Here is a 4,907-nt window from a genome sequence, read left to right as displayed (position 1 = left end):
TGTAAGCTCCTCTGTACAGAGACTGATGTGACTGTGGGGGGACATTAGAGTGTAAGCTCCTCTGTACAGAGACTGATGTGACTGTGGGGGGACATTAGAGTGTAAGCTCCTCTGTACAGAGACTGATGTGACTGTGGGGGGACATTAGAGTGTAAGCTCCTCTGTACAGAGACTGATGTGACTGGCTCAGTGTTCTCTGTACAGCGCTGCGGTATATGTCAGAGCTATATACATGTATAATAGTGTGCGACTGTGGGGGGGACATTAGAGTGTAAGCTCCTCTGCTGCAGAAAACCTGGCTCACCTGAAGTGATCAGAATTAAGGTCATGGGCTCCCGGGAATATGGGGTCCACCGATGGACCAGACAGGAAGTGCCTTCATTTCAGGGGTCCTGTGGAAGGAAAGGCAGAACAAGCACAGGAGTGTCATAGAGATGTGAGCAGGATGTACAAACAATGAATACACCATTCAGGAGCAAGTCAGTCCAGTCTGGAAGCAGCAAGAACAACATATCACTGATGATTGAAGTTTAAAAACGTTCCGGGACATCAGACAAGAGAGCTTTCTTCATATCAAGATAAGACCCTGAGGTGATGATGATGTCATAGCCGGCAATGATGTAACATCCTCATCTCCGTCAAAGCTTGGCACGGGTCGATACCATTCGGAACTGGATGACATTTACTGTGCTCCGTATTTATTAACAACCGTCACCTTTTTGAACCACTCGAGGATTCTGAGCGTAGGAGATACGTCCTCAAAAAACTATGAGGAAGCGTCTAGGTCTAGGACGTATCTCCTACGCCCAGCTTATGTCCAATCAGGAAGCTGGGCGCCCAGTCATTACACACTCATAACCAGGAAGCATGGAACTAGATTCACGGTCAATCAGCTGCCCAGCTTCTTGATTGGTCGGGAAGCTGGCCAATCAGGAAGCCGAGCCGCAAGTCATTACCCGCCCCCCGGCTTCCTGGTTGGCCAGAAAACCGGCTCCTTAGTTACAGAAACCTTACAAGTAAAAATAAATAAAAGCAATTAAAACAAAATAAAAAATAATATAAAATGAAATAAAATGAAAAAGAAAAAGAAATGAAATAAAATAATATAAAATTAAATGAAATACAAATAAAAAAGAAAGGCAATCAAATAATATAAATGAAATACAATAAATAAAAAAGGAAATAAAATAATGTAAAATTAAATTAAATGATAAAGAAATGAAATACAATAATATAAAATGAAATGAAATAGAAATGAAATAAAATGAAAAAGTCCTAGAATGAGATCCTAATAGGTTGGACTTGATGGACTAATGTCTTTATTCAACCTCAAATACTATGTAACTATATGTAACTATGTAAATAAAATGAAAAAGAAATAAAATGAAATGAAATAAAATAAAGAGTATTTCCACTTTAGCAGCCAAATTGGGAAACCACCTACTTTATGTCTATTACGTGTTCCCTCCCATGTAGTAGTATCACAGCATACGTACATACATGACTGTTCAACTTTTCTTTTTGTGCTCTTTTCTGAAAACTCCCAAAAAGTGTTTTCATTCTCTGAGGAAGGGGTTTGAGGAAGGTGGCGGTGGTGGGCGAGACGTTGTTCTGTTGGGGGGGTTTGATTTGCTTTGTCTGGGGAAACCTACTCATCCTGTGTGGGGACAAACGGCCCTGTTGGGGGTGATTGACACACTCTGTGTGTGGGTGGGGGGTAGCTTGCCCTGTCTAAGAGAAGGGGGGGCCAGTTTGCTCTATCTGTTGGACGGAGTCACTCTGTCTGATGGACCAACTCACTTTGAAATTGCTCAGAGTAGCTCACAGTCTGTCCTAAGGCCGCTCCAGAGAAACCTCCAGAAGGTCAAAGGAAACATTTCTGATGATTTTAGGTACGCTGCATGAGAGGGAACCCCTCATAATGGGCACAGCAGGCGTACAGACACGGGAACTCAGCACAGGGATGGTGGGAGCTCCTCATAATGGGCACAGCAGGTGTACAGACCCGGGAACTCAGCACAGAGATGGTGGGAGCTCCTCATAATGGGCACCGCAGCTGTACATACCCGGGAACTCAGGACAGGGATGGTGGAAGCGCCTCATAATGGGCACAGCAGGTGTACAGACCCGGGAACTCAGCACAGAGATGGTGGGAGCTCCTCATAATGGGCACCGCAGCTGTACATACCCGGGAACTCAGGACAGGGATGGTGGAAGCGCCTCATAATGGGCACAGCAGGTGTACAGACCCGGGAACTCAGCACAGAGATGGTGGGAGCTCCTCATAATGGGCACCGCAGCTGTACATACCCGGGAACTCAGGACAGGGATGGTGGAAGCGCCTCATAATGGGCACAGCAGGTGTACAGACCCGGGAACTCAGCACAGAGATGGTGGGAGCTCCTCATAATGGGCACCGCAGCTGTACATACCCGGGAACTCAGGACAGGGATGGTGGAAGCGCCTCATAATGGGCACAGCAGGTGTACAGACCCGGGAACTCAGCACAGAGATGGTGGGAGCTCCTCATAATGGGCACCGCAGCTGTACATACCCGGGAACTCAGGACAGGGATGGTGGAAGCGCCTCATAATGGGCACAGCAGGTGTACAGACCCGGGAACTCAGCACAGAGATGGTGGGAGCTCCTCATAATGGGCACCGCAGCTGTACATACCCGGGAACTCAGGACAGGGATGGTGGAAGCGCCTCATAATGGGCACAGCAGGTGTACAGACCCGGGAACTCAGCACAGAGATGGTGGGAGCTCCTCATAATGGGCACCGCAGCTGTACATACCCGGGAACTCAGGACAGGGATGGTGGAAGCGCCTCATAATGGGCACAGCAGGTGTACAGACCCGGGAACTCAGCACAGAGATGGTGGGAGCTCCTCATAATGGGCACCGCAGCTGTACATACCCGGGAACTCAGGACAGGGATGGTGGAAGCGCCTCATAATGGGCACAGCAGGTGTACAGACCCGGGAACTCAGCACAGAGATGGTGGGAGCTCCTCATAATGGGCACCGCAGCTGTACATACCCGGGAACTCAGGACAGGGATGGTGGAAGCGCCTCATAATGGGCACAGCAGGTGTACAGACCCGGGAACTCAGCACAGAGATGGTGGGAGCTCCTCATAATGGGCACCGCAGCTGTACATACCCGGGAACTCAGGACAGGGATGGTGGAAGCGCCTCATAATGGGCACAGCAGGTGTACAGACCCGGGAACTCAGCACAGAGATGGTGGGAGCTCCTCATAATGGGCACCGCAGCTGTACATACCCGGGAACTCAGGACAGGGATGGTGGAAGCGCCTCATAATGGGCACAGCAGGTGTACAGACCCGGGAACTCAGCACAGAGATGGTGGGAGCTCCTCATAATGGGCACCGCAGCTGTACATACCCGGGAACTCAGGACAGGGATGGTGGAAGCGCCTCATAATGGGCACAGCAGGTGTACAGACCCGGGAACTCAGCACAGAGATGGTGGGAGCTCCTCATAATGGGCACCGCAGCTGTACATACCCGGGAACTCAGGACAGGGATGGTGGAAGCGCCTCATAATGGGCACAGCAGGTGTACAGACCCGGGAACTCAGCACAGAGATGGTGGGAGCTCCTCATAATGGGCACCGCAGCTGTACATACCCGGGAACTCAGGACAGGGATGGTGGAAGCGCCTCATAATGGGCACAGCAGGTGTACAGACCCGGGAACTCAGCACAGAGATGGTGGGAGCTCCTCATAATGGGCACCGCAGCTGTACATACCCGGGAACTCAGGACAGGGATGGTGGAAGCGCCTCATAATGGGCACAGCAGGTGTACAGACCCGGGAACTCAGCACAGAGATGGTGGGAGCTCCTCATAATGGGCACCGCAGCTGTACATACCCGGGAACTCAGGACAGGGATGGTGGAAGCGCCTCATAATGGGCACAGCAGGTGTACAGACCCGGGAACTCAGCACAGAGATGGTGGGAGCTCCTCATAATGGGCACCGCAGCTGTACATACCCGGGAACTCAGGACAGGGATGGTGGAAGCGCCTCATAATGGGCACAGCAGGTGTACAGACCCGGGAACTCAGCACAGAGATGGTGGGAGCTCCTCATAATGGGCACCGCAGCTGTACATACCCGGGAACTCAGGACAGGGATGGTGGAAGCGCCTCATAATGGGCACAGCAGGTGTACAGACCCAGGAACTCAGCACAGGGATGGTGGGAGCTCCTCATAATGGGCACCGCAGCTGTACATACCCGGGAACTCAGGACAGGGATGGTGGAAGCGCCTCATAATGGGCACAGCAGGTGTACAGACCCGGGAACTCAGCACAGGGATGGTGGGAGCCCCTCATAATGGGCACAGCAGGTGTACAGACCCGGGAACTCAGCACAGGGATGGCGGGTTCCCAGGTCTTTGAGGCGTTTTAGGTACCTGGGACTGGTGCGGTCCTGGAAGAGTCGGCGAGTCCGGCAGCAGCAGAGACGGATAAAGGGGCGAACACGGCAGCCTGTGACACGGAGAGAAAGTGAAGAGTGAGAAAACAGGAAACCGGACAGGAAGACGACTCGTGCGCTGAGCAAAAATCACTTCCTGTATGGTGCAGCCCAATACCCCGACTCACCCTACAATCAGCCCTCGGCACTGCAGGAGTTATGGAAATTGTGCTGCATCTCAATGATGTCTCAGCGCTGCGCTACAAATACATTCATCGTGAGACTTGTTGGCGCCCGAAGGGCCGGACAGCGTTGGGCCGAGGGGAACGTCCTGCAGCCCAGGGAAGACGCTTTTTTGGGTTCGGAGATTTGGCGAACTGAATGAATTGAGCTTAAGGCGCGCTAAAGTGGCCGCTCAGCCAGAATTGTATGTCACTGTAGCATGCCTTAAGTGCAATGGCTGAG

At 51.6% G+C, this 4,907-nt stretch overlaps 1 protein-coding gene across 1 annotated transcript in view; it reads right to left on the bottom strand.

Moving 5' to 3' along the window:
* DENND4B (DENN domain containing 4B) overlaps nucleotides 1-4,490 on the bottom strand; it is a 42,635-nt gene extending 38,145 nt beyond the window's left edge. Inside the window, exons 1-2 of the mRNA XM_018572348.1 lie at nucleotides 4,441-4,490; nucleotides 305-392 (exon numbers count right to left, since the gene is read on the bottom strand). The gene's annotated coding sequence lies outside the window, so the exon portion shown is untranslated. The remainder of the gene's footprint in view (nucleotides 1-304; nucleotides 393-4,440) is intronic.
* Nucleotides 4,491-4,907: the final 417 nt, after the last annotated feature.

This window comes from Nanorana parkeri, unplaced genomic scaffold, assembly GCF_000935625.1.
Source record: "Nanorana parkeri isolate BGI_ZX_2015 unplaced genomic scaffold, ASM93562v1 scaffold2006, whole genome shotgun sequence".
Classification (NCBI taxonomy): Eukaryota; Metazoa; Chordata; class Amphibia; order Anura; family Dicroglossidae; genus Nanorana; species Nanorana parkeri.
This window is presented reverse-complemented; position numbering and strand designations above follow the sequence as displayed.